Source organism: Theobroma cacao, chromosome 7 (genome assembly GCF_053813885.1).
Source record: "Theobroma cacao isolate CCN51 chromosome 7, ASM5381388v1, whole genome shotgun sequence".
NCBI lineage: Eukaryota > Viridiplantae > Streptophyta > Magnoliopsida > Malvales > Malvaceae > Theobroma > Theobroma cacao.
Window position 1 is genome coordinate 5,767,727 of NC_142645.1, and position 24,208 is coordinate 5,791,934.

The 24,208-nt window shown below is 33.7% G+C and overlaps 1 pseudogene; it reads right to left on the reverse strand.

Moving 5' to 3' along the window:
* Positions 1-1,131: 1,131 nt before the first annotated feature.
* Positions 1,132-23,716, reverse strand: LOC148761545 (cleavage and polyadenylation specificity factor subunit 1-like; annotated as a pseudogene).
* Between the last annotated feature and the right edge of the window lie 492 nt (positions 23,717-24,208).

Sequence of the window (24,208 nt, forward strand, 5' to 3'; positions counted from 1 at the left end):
GAATTAACAAACAAGCAGCATAAGAAAACTTCCCCAATTGCATGACTACAGAGAAAAAAAAAATGCACTATAACATAACAAGAAGTCATATTTTCTTCTGTACTCTGCCAATAAATTACCAGTGGAAGTACTTATTCAACAAAACTAGTTTTTTGTTTTTTTCAAGTTTATTTATAAACTGCTGAAACGAATAACCAAGGAAATTTGAATTAAGAATAAAGGAGTTTGGAGGAGGAAAAACCATGTTTTAGAACAACATAGTAACAAATTAATAAAACTTAAGAAAGTAATGCTATCAAATATCTGATATCAACATGGACACGCCTGCAACAGGATTCCTATTTTAATCCAACTGTTTTCAATGATAGGCCCTCACCACTGCCTCTTTTGTGTCTATTTAACGTTCACATCCCTATTTTTTTATCATAAAGACAACAGCATTTTGACAATCAGCCAACACAAAAACCTATAAACCTTGTTAATTTGTGTTTTCTTTACAAAGCACCATGACCAACTCTTCCATGTAAAACAACAATTGTCTACCAATTCAATTAATTGTGACATCAAACCCAAAAAAGACCAAGTTATTTTTCTTCAGCTTAAATGGAAACTAAAACACAACAAAATACAAGTGAAAATCCAAATGACAACCAAATGAAAACACTTACCGCCCATCATAAAGAAGGGTCAGCAGTAACTGTTCTCCAGTCTTTGTTGATAGCAAGGCTACATCATTTAGTAACCAAGGTGCATTAGCAGCATCAAGCACTAAGCTGAAATTTGATCTTGAAAGGTCTTGACTAAAATGAAAAAAAAGAAACTACAATCAGCGTGAGAGGTCAAAAGCAATAGGGGACTTCAAAAGAAGCTAAAGCAAATAAAAAGCAAATTTTTAGGACCTGATTCATCAACATATAGACATATTACAACCACAACTAAGTCCTCTAGATTAAATTGCAAAGAAGAAAGACAATTACTTTATATAATATTTACAAAAGCAAGAAGGAAATATTTCCATCTCTCCAAGGCATCGAAGATCGACAATATTATATGCCAACACATTTAGCCATTGTCTCAATAATTACTTTAAGAAAATAGACCACCATGATAAAGAAAATGTGAGGTAACTATTCAATCAATGTAGTGATCAGTCATTGCTGTCAACACAACAAGCAACCGCTGAAGCATACACATGAGTCAAACAGCTCTTTCCCAAAATTGATCAGACAGGCATACATGATCCAGTGACAAGCATGCTCACACATGAATGAGTTACAGCCTAAGGCACTAATTTGACACACCAGAATATGCAATCCTCCACCTTTCTCACAGGAATCAAGTAATGCTCACAAGACACCTTGGACATGCTCTACCATCCTATGTTATCCATGCATAATCATGACTTATCACACCCTACCATATTCACCATTATTTTAAAGTTTATTGAATGGCTGCAACCTTGAGCTGACATGAACAACAAAAATGTCAAGAGAAGTCAAGATTAAATTCCTAGAAAATGTTAGATTAAGGTCTTTATGTGATGTCCGACCTATCAGGACCTCATTTAAACTATAATAAACATTATCAAGCCCTTAGTTAAAAGAGAACATTTTTGGGATCATATAATGGTGCGTAAATTAGAAGGGAGATCCCAACTCTGTGAACATTTAGTGGGTTTTGGGTTTTGTTATTGTGAGGAGTGGTTTGATTTTTGATTGCTTCGATTTGTTCTTCCCTGTTGCTGGGTTAGAGATTGTTGGTTAATCCCCAATTATTAATCCAATATTTTGGCTTATCATTAAAAAAGGATCTTTCATCTTTTTGTCCCGTTAAACAAGCTTATAAACAAGTTCATGGAACTATATCAAACAAGCTGATTAATAAATAAATTAATCATACTAATGAACCATAACTTATTAACGACACGAGTAGGATAAGAAGAAACATACCACCATCACAAATACATCATCATAAAAATCCTCAAGAAGTTGCACAAGCTCTGACGATATTTCAATGAAATCATCAACCTCAATACCTGTATAGTCAAAAAAGTTTGGTTTCAAGGTTATTTAAGAAACTGTCAACCAAACAATTTAAATAAAAGTGTCATTTTATTCAACAGAACCTGGAGTCGACTAATAAACTAAGAATATACCGAAGTGAATTTTGTTTTTAACAAACAAGAAAGTGTTCTATAAAGCTCTCTCTTCATTTGTTTCCGATGCAACATCATCCACCTAATAAGAGTAAATCAAAATACCATGAGAAGAGATTTCAGAATTTGTGAGTGTAATATCTCTATAATCAATCAAAGAATCTAAAGAAAATGACATTCTAAACCAAAAAAAAAAAAAATCTTACAAAGAATGAAAGCACAACATTTTCAGTTTTCCTAAAGCACTTCAAAAGGAATTAATGGCATTTGTAAACCACAGAAAATCAAAATCAGTTAGATCAAATAATCATTAGAGAAAAAGACTGACTGATTTCCAAATTTCGTCAAAATACATAATAGACACTACAATAACTAAATTAATCTTCCAATACTTCATAAAAAATGAGAAGAAGATGGAGGAAACAATAAACAAGTTTGCATACATACTATAACAATAGCTACTGAAGTATAAAGGAAGATAAGTTTCAACTACATATCAAAAATGAAAATGGCAAGTAGAAAGTAACAATTAGCTGAGACTAAAAAATATAAGGGGCCAATACAGAATAACAATTACCTCATAATCCCAGCAAATATAAAAGGAATGGAGGGACATAATCCAATGAATAGGACTGCTGAACATGACCTTCATTAACAAAGCAAGGGGAAAAGAATATCTTTTTATGAATAAGAAAATGTAGACAACATTAAATATTTTCTCCTATATGGTTCAAATTCACCATAGAAAGCAAGGGGAATGCACCATATACTAAGATTTAAAATTCACATAATGGCACCATTATATCATAACGTATAATAGGAATGCCACATGCTCGCACCTTAAAGGTTTTTTATTTCTATAAGCACCATTAAGCCATTATTGCACCATAGGAATGCCGGGTCAAGTATTTTGAATATCTAATTCGCACTATTTTACATTCGATCAAACAATATGAATGCGCCATATGCTCAAATTTCAAATTCATATCTTGGCACCATTATAACGTAATGTATAACACAAATACCACATACCCAAACCTTAAAGTTTCTTTATGTCGATCAACACCATTGTGCCAAAACTACACAATAGGAATGTCATGTCAAGTATTCGAAATATTTAATTTACTCCACTATACCTTCAATCAAGCAATAGGAACGCACCATACACTAAGATTTCCAATTCGCATATTAGCACCATTATACCACAATATATAATAGGAATGCCACATGCCCACACCTTGAATTAGTTTTATTTCTATAAGCACCATTGTTCCATAATCAAACATAGTAATGCAATGTCAAGTACTTTAAATATCGAATTTGCACCATTATACTTCCGATCAAATAAGAGAAATGCACCATATACTAAGATTTCAAATTAACGTATTAGTACTATTATACCTTAATGTATAATAAGAATGCCACATGTTCACACACAAAGGTTTTTTGTTTTTGTAAGCACCGTTGTGCTGTTATTACACAATAGGAATGCCTTGTTAAGCACTTTAAATATCTAATTTGCACCTTTACTCTGTCGATCAAATAATAGGAATGCACCATATACGATGATTTCAAATTCACATATTAGCACCATTATACCTTAATGTATAATAGGAATGCCACATGCCCGCACCTTAAAGGTTTTTTATCTCTATAAGCACCATTGTGCCATTATTGCATAATATGAATGCCTCGTTAAGCACTTCAAATATTTATTTGCACCATTACTCCTTCGATCAAATAATAGGAGTGCACCATATACAATGATTTCAAATTCACATATTGGCACCATTATGCCTTAATGTATAATAGGAATGCCACATGCTTGCACCTTAAAGGGTTTTTGTTTTTGTAAGCACCATTGTGCCATTATTACACAATAGGAATGCCTCGTTACGCACTTTAAATATCTATTTTGCACCTTTACTCCTTCGATCAAATATTAGGAATGCACCGTACACTAACATTTCAAATTCACATATTGGCACCATTATACTTTAATGTATAATAGGAATGCCACATCCTCGCACCTTGAAAGGTTTTTTCTTTCTATAAGCATCATTGTGCCATTATTGCACAACAGGAATACCATGTCAAGTACTTTAAATATCTAACTTGCACCTTTACACTTTCCATCAAATAATAGGAAACCACCAAATGCTCGGATTCCAAATTCATAAATTGGCACCATCATACCGTAATGTATGATAGGAATGCCACATGCTCACACACTTAAAGTTTTTTTGTTTCCATAAGCACCATTATGCCAATATTACACAATAGGAATGCCACGTCAAGCACTTTAAATATCGAATTTGCACCTTTACTTGTTCGATCAAATAATAGGCGTGCATCATACACTAAGATTTCATATTCACATATAGGCACCATTATACGTTAATGCATAATAGGAATGCCACATGCCCACACCTTATAAGGTTTTATTATTTTTATAAGCACCATTGTGCCATTATTACACAATAGGAATGCCACGTCAGGTATTTTAAATATCTAATTTGCATCATCACACGTTCGATCAGTTAATAGGAATGCATCATATGCTAAGATTTCATATTCACATATAGGCACCATTATACCTTAGTGTATAATAGGAATGCCACATTTCCACACGACAAAGTTTTTTTTTTTCTATAAGCACCATCGTGCCATTATTACACAATAGGAGTGCCAAGTCAAGTACTTCAAGTAGGAATGCACCGTATGCTAAGATTTCAAATACACATATCAGCACCATTATACCTTAATGAATAATAGGAATGCCAAATGCACACACCTTAACGCATTTATTTCCATAAACACTATTGTGCCATTATTAAACAATGGACATGTTATGTCATGTACTTTAAATATCTAATTTGCACCATTATACCTTCAATCAAATAATAAAAATGCACCATATACTAAGATTGCGAATTCACAATTGCGGGTTTATTTGAATATGATGTGTCTAAAGATTTGTATGAGTTGGACTTACGTTTTGCTTGGTTGTATCGGCTTATCAGTTTTTCTGTTGATGTAAGAGATGTCTTTTGTGTTCTAGATAGTTGTGGTATACATTTTGGATGTCAAGGTGATTGTGGGTTGAAATGGAATGGTGTGAGAGTCGCTCGTTCTTTCCATTTCAGTGTTGTATTGAATTTCTATGGGTTTTGGAAGTTGTTATTGTACGGAGTGGTTAGATTTTCGATTGCTTCGATTTGTTCTTCCGTGTTGCTGGGTTAGCGATTGTTTGGTAACCCTCCTACTATCAGTACAATATTTTGGCTTATCATGAAAGAAAGTTCTTTTCACTTTTCGTCCCGTTAAACAAGCTTATAAACAAGTTCATGGAACTATGTCAAACAAGCTGATTATTAAATTAATTAATCATACTAAGAAACTATAAATTAATATCGATACGAGTAGGACACGAAAGAAAACATACCACCATCACAAATACTTCCATCATAAAAATCCTCAAGATGTTGTGCTAGCTCTGACGATATTTCAATGAAATCATCAACCTCAATACCTGCATAATCAAAAAAGTTAAGAGTTCAACGTTATTTAAGAAAAGAGTTAGTCAAACAATCCAAATAAAAGTGTCGTTTTATTCAACAGCACCAAGAGATAGTAGTAAACTAAGAATACACCGGGCTGGATTTTGTTTTTAACAAACAAGAAAGTGTTCCAAAAAGCTCTCTCTTCATTTGTTTCCAATGCAGCATCATCCACCTAAGAAGATTAAATCAAAATAACATGAGAAGACATTCTAGAATTTGCAAGTGCAATATCTCTATAATCAATCAAAGAATCTAAAAAAAATGGCATTCTAAACCCAAAAAAAACAAATTCTTACCAAGAATGAAAGCGCAGCATTTTCGGTTTTCCATAAGCACTTCAAAAGGAATCATTGCTTAGTTATGGCAAATTAATGGCATTTCTAAACCATAGAAAATCAAAATCAATTAGATCAAACAATCATTAGTGAAGAAGACTGAGCGATTTCATAATTTCGTCAAAATACTTAATAGATACCACAATAATTAAATTAATCTTCCAATCCTTCATAAAAAATGAGAAGAAGCTGGAGGAAACAATAAACAAGTTTCCATACATACCATAACAGTAGCTACGGAAGTATAACGAAGAACGTAAGATAAGTTTCCACTACATATCAAAAATGAAATTGGCAAGTAGAAAGTAACGATTAGCTGTGACTAAAAAATATAGGGGGGCAATACATAACAAGAAGTACCTCATAATCCCAGCAAACATTAAAGGAATGGAGCCACATAATCCAATGAATAGGACTGCTGAACATGACCTACGTTAACAAAGCAAGAGGAAAAAAATATTTTTTCATAAATAAGAAAATGTATAAAACATTACATATTTTTTTATATATGGTTCAAAATCGCCGTAGAAAGCAAGGGGAATGCACCGTATACTGAAATTTCAAATTCACATATTGGCACCATTATACCTTAATGTATAATAGGAATGTCATATGGCCGCACCTTAAAGGTTTTTTATTTCTATAGGCACCATCGTGCCATTATTGCACAATAGGAATGCCGGGTCAAGTACTTTAAATATCTAATTTCCACCATTTTACCTTCGATCAAACAATATGAATGTGCCATATGCTTAGATTTCAAGTTCATATATTGACACCATTATACCGTAATGTATAATAGGAATGCCACATACCCAAACCTTAAAGTTTCTTCATGTCTATGAGCACCATTGTGCCAGAATTACACAATAGGAATGCCATGTCAAGTATTCGAAATAACTAATTTACTCCATGATACCTTCGATCAAGCAATAGGAACGGACCATATACTAAGATTTCAAATTCACATATTAGCACCATTATACCGTAACGTATAATAGGAATGCCATATGCCCACACCTTAAATTGTTTTTATTTCTATGAGCACCATTGTTCTTAAATCAAACAATAGGAATGCAATGTCAAGCACTTTCAATATCAAATTTGCACCATTATACCTTCGATCAAATAATAGGAATGCACCATATACTAAGATGTCAAATTCTTGTACTGGCACCATTATATCTTAATGTATAATAGGAATGCCACATGTTCACACATACAAAGTTTCTTTGTTTTTGTAAGCACCATTGTGCCGTTATTACACAATAGGAATGCCTCATCAAGCACTTTAAATATCTAGTTTGCACCTTTACTCCCTCGAACAAATAATAGGAATGCACCGTATACTAACATTTTAAATTCACATATTGGCACCATTATACCTTAATGTATAATAGGAACGCCACATGCCCGCACCGTGAAAGGTTTTTTATTTCTATAAGCACCATTGTGCCATTATTGCACAATAGGAATTCCACATCAAGTACTTTAAATATCTAATTTTCACCTTTACACCTTCCATCAAATAATAGGAATCCACAATATGCTCGGATTCCAAATTCATACATTGGCACCATCATACCGTAATGTTTTATAGGAATGCCACATGCTCACATACTTAAAAGTTTTTTTGTTTCTGTAAGCACCATTGTTCCAATACTACACAATAGGAATGCCACGTCAAGCACTTTAAATATCGAATTTGCACCTTTACTTGTTCGATCGAATAATAGGAATGCATCATATACTAAGATTTCATATTCACATATAGGCACCATTATACCTTAATGCATAATAGGAATGCCACATGCCCACACCTTAAGGTTTTACTATTTTTATAAGCACCATTGTGCCATTATTACACAATAGGAATGCCAAGTCAGGTATTTTAAATATCTAATTTGCATCATCACACGTTAGATCAGTTAATAGGAATGCATCATATGCCAAGATTTCATATTCACATATAGGCACCATTATACCTTAATGTATAATAGGAATGTCACATTTCCACACGACAAAGTTTTATATTTTCTGTAAGCACCATCGTGCCATTATTACACAATAGAAGTGCCAAGTCAAGTACTTCATGTAGAAATGCACCGTATGCGAAGATTTCAAATTCACATATCAACACCATTATACCTTAATGAATAATAAGAATGCCAAATGCACACACCTTAAAGTATTTATTTCTATAAACACTATGGTGCCATTATTAAACAATGGACATGTTATGTCATGTACTTTAAATATCTAATTTGCACCATTATACCTTCAACCAAATAATAGAAATGCACCATATACTAAGATTGCGAATTCACAATTGCGGGTTTATTTGAATATGATGTGTCTAAAGATCTGTATGAGTTGAACTTACATTTTGCTTGGTTGTGTCGGCTTATCAGTTTTTTTGTTGATGTAAGGGATGTCTTTTGTTTTCTAGATAGTTGTGGTATACATTTTGGATGTCAAGGTCATTGTGGGTTGAAATGGAACGGTGTGAGAGCCGCTCGTTCTTTCCATTTCAGTGTTGTATAGAATTTCTGTGGGTTTTGGGAGTTGTTATTGTACGGAGTGGTTTGATTTTCGATTGCTTCGATTTGTTTTTCCCTGTTGCTGGGTAGCGATTGTTTGGTAACCCCCCTATTATCAGTACAATATTTTGGCTTATCATGAAAGAAAGTTCTTTCCACTTTTCTTTTCGTTAAACAAGCTTATAAACAAGTTCATGGAATTATGTCAAACAAGCTGATTAATAAATTAATTAATCATACTAAGAAACTATAAATTAATATCGATACGAGTATGACACGAAAGAAAACATACCACCATCACAAATACTTCCATCATAAAAATCCTCAAGATGTTGTGCTAGCTCCGACGATATTTCAATGAAATCATCAACCTCAATACCTGCATAATCAAAAAAGTTAAGAGTTCAGCGTTATTTAAGAAAAGTGTTAGTCAAACAATCCAAATAAAAGTGTCATTTTATTCAACAGCACCAGGAGATAGCAGTAAACTAAGAATGCACCGGGCTGGATTTTGTTTTTAACAAACAAGAAAATGTTTCAAAAAGCTCTCTCTTCATTTGTTTCCAATGCAGCATCATCCACCTAAAAAGATTAAATCAAAATACCATGAAAAGACATTCTAGAATTTGCGAGTGCAATATCTCTATAATCAATCAAAGAATCTAAAAAAATGTCATTCTAAACCCAAAAAAAAAATTCTTACCAAGAATGAAAGCGCAGCATTTTCGATTTCCATAAGCACTTCAAAAGGAATCATTGCTTAGTTATGGCAAATTAATGGCATTTCTAAACCACAAAAAATCAAAATCAATTAGATCAAACAATCATTAGTAAAGAAGACTGACCGATTTCATAATTTCATCAAAATACTTAATAGATACCACGATAATTAAATTAATCTTCCAATCCTTCATAAAAAATGAGAAGAAGCTGGAGGAAACAATAAACAAGTTTGCATACATACCATAACAGTAGCTACTGAAGTATAACGAAGAACGTAAGATAAGTTTCCACTACATATCAAAAATGAAATTAGCAAGTAAAAAATAACGATTAGTTGTGACTAAAAAATATAGGGGGCAATACATAACAAGAAGTACCTCATAATCCCAGCAAACATTAAAGGAATGAAGCCACATAATCCAATGAATAGGATTGCTGAACATGACCTACGTTAACAAAGCAAGAGGAAAAGAATATCTTTTCATAAATAAGAAAATGTATAAAACATTAATATTTTTTTATATATGGTTCAAAATCGCCGTAGAAAGCAAGGGGAATGCACCGTATACTGAAATTTCAAATTCATATAGTAGCACCATTATACCTTAATGTATAATAGGAATGCCATATGGCCGTACTTTAAAGGTTTTTTATTTCTATAGGCACCATCGTGCCATTATTGCACAATAGGAATGTCGGGTCAAGTACTTTAAATATCTAATTTGCACCATTTTACCTTCGATCAAACAATATGAATGCGCCATATGCTCAGATTTCAAGTTCATATATTGACACCATTATACCCTAATGTATAATAGGAACGCCACATACCCAAACCTTGAAGTTTCTTCATGTCTATGAGCACCATTGTGCTAGAATTACACAATAGGAATGCCATGTCAAGTATTCGAAATATCTAATTTGCTTCATGATACGTTCGATCAAGTAATAGGAACGAACCATATACTAAGATTTCAAATTCACATATTAGCACCATTATACCGTAACGTATAATAGGAATGCCACATGCCCACACCTTAAATTGTTTTTATTTCTATGAGCACCATTGTTCCATAATCAAACAATAGGAATGCAATGTCAAGCACTTTCAATATCAAATTTGCACCATTAAACCTTTGATCAAATAATAGGAATGCACCATATACTAAGATGTCAAATTCACGTATTGGCACCATTATATCTTAATGTATAATAGGAATGCCACATGTTCAAACATAAAAAGTTTCTTTGTTTTTGTAAGCACCATTGTGCCGTTATTATACAATAGGAATGCCTCATCAAGCACTTTAAATATCTAGTTTGCACCTTTACTCCCTCGATCAAATAATAGGGATGCACCGTATACTAACATTTCAAATTCACATATTGGCACCATTATACCTTAATGTATAATAGGAACACCACATGCCTGCACCATGAAAGGTTTTTTATTTCTATAAGCACCATTGTGCCATTATTTCACAATAGGAATGCCACGTCAAGTACTTTAAATATTTAATTTTCACCTTTACACCTTCCATCAAATAATAGGAATCCACAATATGCTCGGATTCCAAATTTATACATTGGCACCATCATACCGTAATGTATGATAGGAATGCCACATGCTCACATACTTAAAGTTTTTTTGTTTCTGTAAGCACCATTGTTCCAATACTACACAATAGGAATGTCACGTCAAGCACTTTAAATATCGAATTTGCACCTTTACTTGTTCTATCGAATAATAGGAATGCATCATATACTAAGATTTCATATTCACATATAGGCACCATTATACCTTAATGCTTAATAGGAATGCCACATGCCCACACCTTAAGGTTTTATTATTTTTATAAGCACCATTGTGCCATTATTACACAATAGGAATGCCACGTCAGGTATTTTAAATATCTAATTTGCATCATCACACATTCGATCAGTTAATAGGAATGCATCATATGTTAAGATTTCATATTCACATATAGGCACCATTATACCTTAGTGTTTAATAGGAATGCCACATTTCCACACGACAAAGTTTTATTTTTTCTATAAGCACCGTCGTGCCATTATTACACAATAGGAGTGCCAAGTCAAGTACTTCAAGTAGAAATGCACCCTATGCTAAGATTTCAAATTCACATATCGACACCATTATACCTTAATGAATAATAAGAATGCCAAATGCACACACCTTAAAGTATTTATTTCTATAAACACTATTGTGCCATTATTAAACAATGGACATGTTATGTCATTTACTTTAAATATCTAATTTGCACCATTATACCTTCAATCAAATAATAGAACTGCACCAAATCCTAAGATTGCGAATTCACAATTGCGGGTTTATTTGAATATGATGTGTCTAAAGATCTGTATGAGTTGGACTTACGTTTTGCTTGGTTGTGTTGGCTTATCAGTTTTTCTGTTGATGTAAGGGATGTCTTTTGTGTTCTAGATAGTTGTGGTATACATTTTGGATGTCAAGGTGATTATGGGTTGAAATGGAATGGTGTGAGAGCCGTTCGTTCTTTCCATTTTAGTGTTGTATAGAATTTCTGTGGGTTTTGGAAGTTGTTATTGTACGGAGTGGTTTGATTTTCGATTGCTTCGATTTGTTCTTCCCTGTTGCTGGGTTAGCGATTGTTTGGTAACCCCCCATTATCAGTACAATATTTTGGCTTATCATGAAAAAAAGTTCTTTCCACTTTTCGTCCCGTTAAATAAGCGTATAAACAAGTTCATGGAACTATGTCAAACAAGCTGATTAATAAATTAATTAATCATACTAAGAAACTATAAATTAATATCGATACAAGTAGGACACGAAAGAAAACATACCACCATCACAAATACTTCCATCATAAAAATCCTCAAGATGTTGTGCTAGCTCTGACGATATTTCAATGAAATCATCAACCTCAATACCTGCATAATCAAAAAAGTTAAGAGTTCAGCGTTATTTAAGAAAAGTGTTAGTCAAACAATCCAAATAAAAGTGTCATTTTATTCAACAGCAACAGGAGATAGTAGTAAACTAAGAATACACCGGGTTGGATTTTGTTTTTGACAAACAAGAAAATGTTCCAAAAAGCTCTCTCTTCATTTGTTTCCAATGCAGCATCATCCACCTAAAAAGATTAAATCAAAATACCATGAGACGACATTCTAGAATTTGCGAGTGCAATATCTCTATAATCAATCAAAGAATCTAAAAAAATGCCATTCTAAACCCAAAAAAAAAAAATTCTTACCAAGAATGAAAGCGCAACATTTTCGATTTCCATAAGCACTTCAAAAGGAATCATTGCTTAGTTATGGCAAATTAATGGCATTTCTAAACCACAAAAAATCAAAATCAATTAGATCAAACAATCATTAGTAAAGAAGACTGACCGATTTCATAATTTCATCAAAATACTTAATAGATACCACGATAATTAAATTAATCTTCCAATGCTTCATAAAAAATGAGAAGAAGCTGGAGGAAACAATAAACAAGTTTGCATACATACCATAACAGTAGCTACTGAAGTATAACGAAGAACGTAAGATAAGTTTCCACTACATATCAAAAATGAAATTAGCAAGTAAAAAGTAATGATTAGTTGTGACTAAAAAATATAGGGGGGCAATACATAACAAGAAGTACCTCATAATCCCAGCAAACATTAAAGGAATGGAGCCACATAATCCAATGAATAGGACTGCTGAACATGACCTACGTTAACAAAGCAAGAGGAAAAGAATATCTTTTCATAAATAAGAAAATGTATAAAACATTAATATTTTTTTATATATGGTTCAAAATCGCCGTAGAAAGCAAGGGGAATGCACCGTATACTGAAATTTCAAATTCATATATTAGCACCATTATACCTTAATGTATAATAGGAATGCCATATGGCCGTACTTTAAAGGTTTTTTATTTCTATAGGCACCATCGTGCCATTATTGCACAATAGGAATGCCGGGTTAAGTACTTTAAATATCTAATTTGCACCATTTTACCTTCGATCAAACAATATGAATGCGCCATATGCTCAGATTTCAAGTTCATATATTGACACCATTATACCATAAGGTATAATAGGAACGCCACATACCCAAACCTTGAAGTTTCTTCATGTCTATGAGCACCATTGTGCTAGAATTACACAATAGGAATGCCATGTCAAGTATTCGAAATATCTAATTTGCTCCATGATACCTTCGATCAAGTAATAGGAACGGACCATATACTAAGATTTCAAATTCACATATTAGCACCATTATACCGTAACGTATAATAGGAATGCCACATGCCCACACCTTAAATTGTTTTTATTTCTATGAGCACCATTGTTCCATAATCAAACAATAGGAATGCAATGTCTAGCACTTTCAATATCAAATTTGCACCATTATAGCTTTGATCAAATAATAGGAATGCACCATATACTAAGATGTCAAATTCACGTACTGGCACCATTATATCTTAATGTATAATAGGAATGCCACATGTTCAAACATAAAAAGTTTCTTTGTTTTTGTAAGCACCATTGTCCCGTTATTACACAATAGGAATGCCTCATCAAGCACTTTAAATATCTAGTTTGCACCTTTACTCCCTCGATCAAATAATAGGGATGCACCATATACTAACATTTCAAATTCACATATTGGCACCATTATACCTTAATGTATAATAGGAACACCACATGCCCGCACCATGAAAGGTTTTTTATTTCTATAAGCACCATTGTGCCATTATTTCACAATAGGAATGCCACGTCAAGTACTTTAAATATTTAATTTTCACCTTTACACCTTCCATCAAATAATAGGAATCCACAATATGCTCGGATTCCAAATTTATACATTGGCACCATCATACCGTAATGTATGATAGGAATGCCATATGCTCACATACTTAAAGTTTTTTTGTTTCTGTAAGCACCATTGTTCCAATACTACACAATAGGAATGTCACGTCAAGCACTTTAAATATCGAATTTGCACCTTTACTTGTTCTATCGAATAATAGGAATGCATCATCTACTAAGATTTCATATTCACATATAGGCACCATTATACCTTAATGCATAATAGGAATGCCACATGCCCACACCTTAAGGTTTTATTATTTTTATAAGCACCATTGTGCCATTATTACACAATAGGAATGCCACATCAGGTATTTTAAATATCTAATTTGCATCATCACACATTCGATCAGTTAATAGGAATGCATCATATGTTAAGATTTCATATTCACATATAGGCACCATTATACCTTAGTGTATAATAGGAATGCCACATTTCCACACAACAAAGTTTTATTTTTTCTATAAGCACCGTCGTGCCATTATTACACAATAGGAGTGCCAAGTCAAGTACTTCAAGTAGAAATGCACTCTATGCTAAGATTTCAAATTCACATATCGGCACCATTATACCTTAATGAATAATAAGAATGCCAAATGCACACACCGTAAAGTATTTATTTCTATAAACACTATTGTGCCATTATTAAACAATAGACATGTTATGTCATGTACTTTAAATATCTAATTTGCACCATTATACCTTCAATCAAATAATAGAAATGCACCACATGCTAAGATTGCGAATTCACAATTGCGGGTTTATTTGAATATGATGTGTCTAAAGATCTGTATGAGTTGGACTTACGTTTTGCTTGGTTGTGTTGGCTTATCAGTTTTTCTGTTGATGTAAGGGATGTCTTTTGTGTTCTAGATAGTTGTGGTATACATTTTGGATGTCAAGGTGATTGTGGGTTGAAATGGAATGGTGTGAGAGTCGCTCGTTCTTTCCATTTTAGTGTTGTATAGAATTTTTGTGGGTTTTGGAAGTTGTTATTGTACGGAGTGGTTTGATTTTCGATTGCTTCGATTTGTTCTTCTCTGTTGCTGGGTTAGCGATTGTTTGGTAACCCCCCCATTATCAGTACAATATTTTGGCTTATCATGAAAAAAAGTTCTTTCCACTTTTCGTCCCGTTAAACAAGCGTATAAACAAGTTCATGGAACTATGTCAAACAAGCTGATTAATAAATTAATTAATCATACTAAGAAACTATAAATTAATATCGATACGAGTAGGACACGAAAGAAAACATACCACCATCACAAATACTTCCATCATAAAAATCCTCAAGATGTTGTGCTAGCTCTGACGATATTTCAATGAAATCATCAACCTCAATACCTGCATAATCAAAAAAGTTAAGAGTTCAACGTTATTTTAGAAAAGTGTTAGTCAAACAATCCAAATAAAAGTGTCGTTTTATTCAACAGCACCAGGAGATAGTAGTAAACTAAGAATACACCGGGCTGGATTTTGTTTTTAACAAACAAGAAAGTGTTCCAAAAAGCTCTCTTCATTTGTTTCCAATGCAGCATCATCCACCTAAAAAGATTAAATCAAAATACCATGAGAAGACATTCTAGAATTTGCGAGTGCAATATCTCTATAATCAATCAAAGAATCTAAAAAAAATGACATTTTAAACCCAAAATAAAAATTCTTACCAAGAATGAAAGTGCAGCATTTTCGGTTTTCCATAAGTGCTTCAAAAGGAATCATTGCTTAGTTATGGCAAATTAATGGCATTTCTAAACCACCAAAAATCAAAATCAATTAGATCAAACAATCATTCTATCTCATAAGCATTTTCTGACTGATTTCATAATTTCATCAAAATACTTAATAGATACCACGATAATTAAATTAATCTTCCAATACTTCATAAAAAATGAGAAGAAGCTGGAGGAAACAATAAACAAGTTTCCATACATACCATAACAGTAGCTACTGAAGTATAACGAAGAACGTAAAATAAGTTTCCACTACATATCAAAAATGAAATTGGCAAGTAGAAAGTAACGATTAGCTGCGACTAAAAAATATAGGGGGGCAATACATAACAAGTACCTCATAATCCCGGCAAACATTAAAGGAATGGAGCCACATAATCCAATGAATAGGACTGCTGAACATGACCTACGTTACCAAAGCAAGAGGAAAAGAATATCTTTTCATAAATAAGAAAATGTATAAAACATTACATATTTTTTTATATATGGTTCAAAATCGCCGTAGAAAGCAAGGGGAATGCACCGTATACTGAAATTTCAAATTCACATATTGGCACCATTATACCTTAATGTATAATAGGAATGTCATATGGCCGTACCTTAAAGGTTTTTTATTTCTATAGGCACCATCGTGCCATTATTGCACAATAGGAATGCCGGGTCAAGTACTTTAAATATCTAATTTGCACCATTTTACCTTCGATCAAACAATATGAATGCGCCATATGCTCAGATTTCAAGTTCATATATTGGCACCATTATACCGTAATGTATAATAGGAATGCCACATACCCAAACCTTAAAGTTTCTTCATGTCTATGAGCGCCATTGTGCCAGAATTACACAATAGGAATGCCATGTCAAGTATTTGAAATATCTAATTTTCTCCATGATACCTTTGATCAAGTAATAGGAACGGATCATATACTAAGATTTCAAATTCACATATTAGCACCATTATACCATAACGTATAATAGGAATGCCACATGCCCACACCTTAAATTGTTTTTATTTCTATGAGCACCATTGTTCCATAATCAAACAATAGGAATGCAATGTCAAGCACTTTCAATATCAAATTTGCACCATTATACCTCCAATCAAATAAAAGGAATGCACCATATACTAAGATTTCAAATTCACGTATTGGTACCATTATACCTTAATGTATAATAGGAATGCCACATGTTCACACATACAAAGTTTCTTTGTTTTTGTAAGCACCATTGTGCCGTTATTACACAATAGGAATGCCTCGTCAAGCACTTTAAATATCTAGTTTGCACCTTTACTCCTATCAAATAATAGGAATGCACCGTACACTAACATTTCAAATTCACATATTGGCACCATTATATCTTAATGTACAATAGGAATGTCACATGCCCGCACCTTGAAAGGTTTTTTATTTCTATAATCACCATTGTGCTATTATTGCACAATAGGAATGCCCCGTCAAGATCTTTAAATATCTAATTTGCACTTTTACACCTTCCATCAAATCATAGGAATCCACCACATACCAAGATTTCATATGCATATATAGGCACCATTATACCCTATTGTATAATAGGAATGTCGTATGCCAACACGTTAAAGTTATATTATTTCTATAATGCCCACACCTCAAATTCACATATTGACACCATTATACCTTAATGTATAATAGGAATGTCATTTATTCATTCTTTAGTCACATGGGTCGCAAGAACTTAGTCACATGGGCACCAACATGTAATTCGGCCCTTGAAAGAAGCTTTTGTCCCTTCAAACTTTATCTTTTTTGTTGAGGTTATTCCAAAGCCTCTTTTGAACGAGTGTTTGATGTTGCCATCATTCAAGGAATTCCAACAGGAAGTACCTGAGTATTGGAGACCTGGTGAGTTTTGCAAGGTGCTGGTTCTCCACTACAAGTATTTTTGTTTATGGTTTGGTTTGGGATTCATTGGAATTGGATAGTTGATTTGGCTAATTTTAGTGTTGAAGCTTAAGCTTGATGGCTGCTACTGAAATGAGTTGAGGTGTGCACTTTTGATATTGATTGAATCAGATTTGGTGTTGATGCAACACAATCTTTGATTGTAGGTTGAATTGATGTATAGGATTTGTCATGAACCCTTTTCTTTTTTTTTTTTTTTTTTTGTGGAAAGCGTTTATTGTATGGGGATCGGCTGGGATACTTTTGTTTTGTGTTCTGTTTGCAAAGCCCAGATTTTAAGTTGATATGGGTTAAGATAGCAACTTAAAATCTAGAGCTGATCTTGTTTTCTTACAGGGATTGTTTATTCCTTGCTGATAAATGAAATGCTTAATTTTTGAAAAAAAAAAAAAACTAGCAATATAAAAATGGAATGAACATATTAATGGTTCAATAAATACCTCAAACAGTGTGAAGCCTAATAACAAATTATAAAGTAAACCTCAACTAGATAAAGTTAAGACCTTTCAACTACAAAAATGGGAGTAAAAAATCACAGTGTCTAAAAGATGCCTAGAATTTTAACAGCAAACTAATCGAATAACCACATATTCTGATGTTGTATCATCCATGATTTCTTTGTAATTCCTTGAACCAAATCATTAGCTACACCTAAGCCAAATAGCATTAGATAAAGGGGAAGGGAGGGGGGGTTTGAACAAGGTAAAAAGCTCATTATATCAAAAATAATTACTACAATATACATATAAATTTACTACAAAAAAATTGCAGAAAAGATGGTTGCACTAACCTGAATATTCTTTTGTTCATCTGAAACCATGAGACTTAATGTACCTCTGTCAATTAAAGATTCTGTTGCAAAACAATCAAGGGAGCCAAATCCTCGGCCAACAAGCTAAGTTGAGCACCCAGTTCATTCCAACTAAGAAAGTATATGCTGTTGTGAACATCACCAAGAAGGATAAAATTCTTGACCTGCAGTTGATTTGTACATATTAACTAAAGAATGCATTAAAATGAAGCAAAAAAAGGCAAATAGCTACCAGGAACCATTTTCAGTCTGCAAAGAGTTTAAACTGCATCTATAAAAATTAAAATAAAATAAAAAAGATGGACACAAATAAAGTCAGATTGGTATCCAGGCTTTTCACCTAGAGCATGTCATAAAGATACTGAAGTTAAGTAGCACTTACTATATTTAAGCTTACAACATATAATGGTGGGGCATCAAAAAATGCAATGCCATTAAGCTCACTGCCACTCCAATTATGCAGAATAATTTTAGGACCAGAAGCTATCAATAGACGACCTTGAAGGGAGGCTAAAGCAGATATAGCACCTTTTAGCTCCTTTGAATAAACCTACGACACCTAGAGAAGATAAAATTCAATTCATAACTTCAATGGAGATGACAAACTTCATAAAGCAAAAAATAGAATAGATTTGGATAAAACACGTTGAGGTATCATATAATCCAAAAGTACCAAATTCTGAGGAATATCAGTGTTCCTTCCAACTGAAAACAAAATCACACATCCTCTCGGTGCAACATCGTCTCCTTGAATGTAAGCAATCTCAATAGCCAAAAGGGATTCATTATCTTTTGTGGCAGTATTCTGCAATAAAGCATTGCATAAATCGAGATTCTTTCAAACTGCAAAAGCGAAATGAGATATCCCAAAAAAGACTTGCTAATTACAATTAGAAGATATCCATGCCAGATTCATCCTATTTCTCATATTGCCCTTTAAGCCAATACTTATAAATTTGTCCTGTCTTTTTTAGAATGAAGAATAAATTAAGCTATGAAGTGTGATGCATTCATTATAGTCTCTTTTAAATGCTAACTTTGATAGAAAAGATGCTTGCTGTAAGACTAACACAACATTATGCATTTCATCATTCATCCAAACTCCCCCTCCTTCAGCAGCATGAAGCACATAAAGCCAAGACTAAGACAACCAGAACAATGGAAAGAACCAAACTTACAAACAGAGTGACCACTCTCACAGTTACAGCATTTTCAGAACTCTGCATTGGTATAGTTGCCTTAGTTTCCCAAGGACCATCAGATTTTTAGGTTCCAAAATCCAAACCTTGAACTCATCCACTGTATAAGTTCGGTGCAACTCATCAGCACTCAAGTTATGATTGTCCATCTGATGGCCAACTTCTTAATCAACCAATGACAACAGCACTTGATTAACTGGCTTATGAACCTGTAATTATCAGTGATTAGCATGATACTTCAGGAAACAATGCCTCTCTCCCCCTCTTTTTTTTTTTTTTTTTTTTTTGAAAAAAGGATTAAAGATGAAGAGCTCTTGAAAACCCAAAAAGTAAATATATAGGGGCACAAAATCTGTCCTAATTTTATCACTTATGCAAAAGAAGCTACCTGGCATTGAAAGGTATTAAGTTTGATAAAAGAATATAAAGACAACTTCATAATTAAAAGTCCATTGAAGTACAGTGCACAAGCTTAGGCAAATTTTACTCCCTAATTAAAATTCAATTGAAATACATGTGTAGCCTCTGATAAAATGCCCAATCACTGGCAGCTATAACTTTAAGAAGAAAATGAGAAACCATGACCTCTTCATTCTTTAGTCATGATACCTGCTAAAAAGTTTAATAAATCTAATCAATTATTGTGAGTAGGAATTGTGAAATCAACAGCCTGATACTAATAGCATGCATGCATGGTTGCAGAATTCCAAAAGCACAGAGTTCGATAGAATGAATAGTTTTCAACAATGGAAGTTCATTTTCCAATCATTGGAGGCCAGAAATGACACAATCAGCATGCCAGTTCTATCCATATGTAGGCAATATTAGCTTATAAAGGTTTAAATAACAAGCACTGTAGATAGTAGTATCATACCAAAAGGAAATAAAGAAGAGGAAGAGAGCATATACTTACAGGAACTGAAACTATAATTGGGTAAAGATTCCTGTCAGCAAAGTAAGTCACTTGATGTGGAGTGCCCCTCAGTGGAATCTAACCAAGAGATAAAGTTTCTAGTAAGTACAATGACAGAAATAATTATGAAAAAAAGTGAATTTCTTATTCTTGTAAGGTGGGTTAGGGATCACTTTTTGCACTGGCCAATAGTTGTCATAGTTTGATGCAGATGGCATTTGGCAAATCTTTAGAATACGCTAGAAAAATAAAAAATGCAAAAAAGAGTTGGCGCTTTTAGCCAGTATGCAAAAGCCTGTTGCTTCAAAATATGAAAGTACCTAACCTGCGATGTAACATTTATGAACCCATGATTACAGCTGACATTATGAAGAACAGTGGAAGCAACAATAGATCCATCACATAGCTACAAAAAAAGAAAACAAAGTAAATGAGAGAAGCACACTTGCTCACACAACATTAAGCAACAATTAAGGATGTGACTTTGTCAACAAGTTGGTAGTGCTTTAATATTGATTCGATTCATAGGGTCGTAGATAAAAAATCTAGCAAACATCTTTCTAAACTAGGAAAAATATTAAATGGCATTTAAATTATTATTTTATTAATAAAAAATGAATTTGCGAAAGAAGATTAAGACAAGGTAGCAAAAAAAAAAAAAATCATCAATTCTCAGACAGGCCAAAAGTCACTCAGTCTAATTTTACCAAGTATTTAATCCAAAGTCAATTTGAGCCTATTTAAAGAATCACATTTCAAAATTATGCAAAATTTGATGAAAAAAATGAATCTACCTTTAGACCATTAAATTATTTATATCTCACTGTATGACCAACTACATTTCTGACCTGTGGATGAACTCGAAGCTGTTCTCTGAATACAATAAACCAAGCCGGTCTTGACCCAGAGAGGAAGAACCCTTAAGAACCAGTAATATTCTTAAAAATTGTAATCCTTTGGGATAAGGATCCATTTGACATCTCCTCCCTCATGTAAGCATCCAACGGGACATGAATAAATCTCAAATTCCTAAGCCTAGAAGCACTAATATTGCTTAAGCCAACAGAATTTTGTGCAAAAACTGAATCCTCAACTTTAGAAGCATTTTCTGAACCATCAAATAGATAAGCATGATGACAAAGAATTGTTCCATCCGTCAATATTCCAAAAAGAAATGGACGACTGAGATTTCCAGACCATCTCTGCATGGCCAACTCAACAACCTTCAGGTTCTGAACATTTCTTTCCTGCCTTCGCCAGTCAATTCTTCAGAACCTTTATTAATCACTTTCTCAGAATCCTTAGAAGATTCCAGTGTATAGGCATCGACAAGGTGGGTTCTTCCAGATGCAAATTTTTCCACAGAGAAAACACAATTGAATTTGGAACATCTAATATTTCAAGAGCACCACTTTCATAACAAATGACACAATATATATCCCCTTGATCATGTGGCCCGCCATCAGCACCATCAATGGACTCCCCGATGCCAGTGGAAAGCCATGCATCGGTACTTGCTTTGCAGAGCCATGGCTCAGGACATTTATCATGATACAATGTACAGGCAGATACCATTTTCTTTGAGCCTTCAAATGCAGTTGGAGTGTTTATAGAAACAGTGCAAGTAGTGAGATCTGAAACTCAAGGTTAAGCATAAAATCAGCAAGAAATCCAAGAATGGAAGCAATAGGATAAAGTACAGTTTTGTAATACAGTAAACACAATAAGTTATGAAGGGTGAGATTTACAAGTTAAGCCCACATTTAAAATCATCTATGATGAAACATACCTCCAGCAAGGAGCAGAATGCTTCCATCAGTCATTCTTAGCAATACATAAGGATCAGCAATAGAAACAGATATCACTGTAGAACTCTCAGAACCAGGGCGAGATTCAGAGTTTGGCAATGGAATACTCAGTTCTTGTGTCATGAAAGAACCACCCAGAATTCAAGCACCACGTTCGAAGACCTCGATAACTCGACGCCTATAAGCGAACATAATGAGACAAATACAAGTTAAAAGTAGTGTTTGAAGCATAATATCTAATATATTACATGGCTAAATGGAAATAGAAAGGGGAAAGACTGCACTGTTCCAGCACAGAGTTCAAACCTATCAAGCAAGAAAACTCTCTAATGAATATTAATATTCAGTAATTAGCCAAATTAGACAACCATGGCAATTCACTTGAAGTTACTAAAAACACTCAAGACTACACGTTTGAACATAAAATTAATTTAGACCATAAAATGTATAGTGGGCATGCAAAATTACTTAATGTGAGAGTGGTATGGAAAGGATAAAAGCAGACAGCATTTATTGGCACCCCTTATAAACTATAAATCAAGTAAAAACACAATATCAACCAAAAGAAAAAACTATATGTACAGCATCATTATTCTAGAAAATTTGACAACAAACCAAGGCAATAAACTAATTTCAGGTAAATACAGACCATGTAACTGGTCTCACCTTCCAAACATATTTCCTGCAGCAATTGTTCTTCCTTGAACATAATAGTCCACACTTTCAGTCACTTCTGTCAAAAGATCAGCTGTTTCAAGCAACTGTTCATCCTATGTACACCTTCAGTCTACTAAAATGTATAAGAAATTATTTTAACTTATAGAAACGTGCTTCAATAAGTATACCTACGCAACATTCCATGGTTCCGGACCAAGAACTCTTAAGTATGTCAATGGATTCATAGTCCCGGCTCCTACCTGTCATGGCAAACAAAACCTTAATGAAACAAATTGGAACTTGACGAGAATCTAAAAATCAGCGGCGAAAAAATTTTCGCCAGAAAGAAAAGCAAAAGAATCTAAATCGTAAAAACAATTACCTCTGTGTTGCTGCATTGCTTCACTGCACGTCCAACCGACACCCAATATTCCTACAAATTTAGCAACAATTACACCGATTTTCATTGCCAATAAATAATTTAAAACAATAGTGTAATAGTTGAATGAATGCTTACAAAAGCTGAACAAGCATTGTGAAACCATAGGTTGAAAGAAGCAGCAACTTGATGAGATGTTTAACAAAAGAAATGCAAGCAGTAGTAGTAGTTCATGGAACCTGGAGTCTGTGAATAGCTTGTTGAAATGTGAGAACAGAAGCTTTCTGCGGCTCGTCGCTGGCGTTTGTCGAGGAACTTTGTTGAATTGAAGAAGTGTTCACGGCAGAGGCGGTTGATCGACTGAAGCAACGGCGGCGGGTCAAAGGCGGTGGAGCGTTGAGAAGGATAGCGTTCAGCTTAGCGACGCGCAAGAGAGAGATGGGAAGCGTGGGGCTTGAGAGATAGCCATGGTTCTGCCTCAGGCTTTGTGTTCTGAGTCTTGGGTTTTGAAGGAAAACTATGTGGGGATGAGGTTTTGAATTTCACCTGAGTATTTAGTAACGCTCAATACTCAATTAAC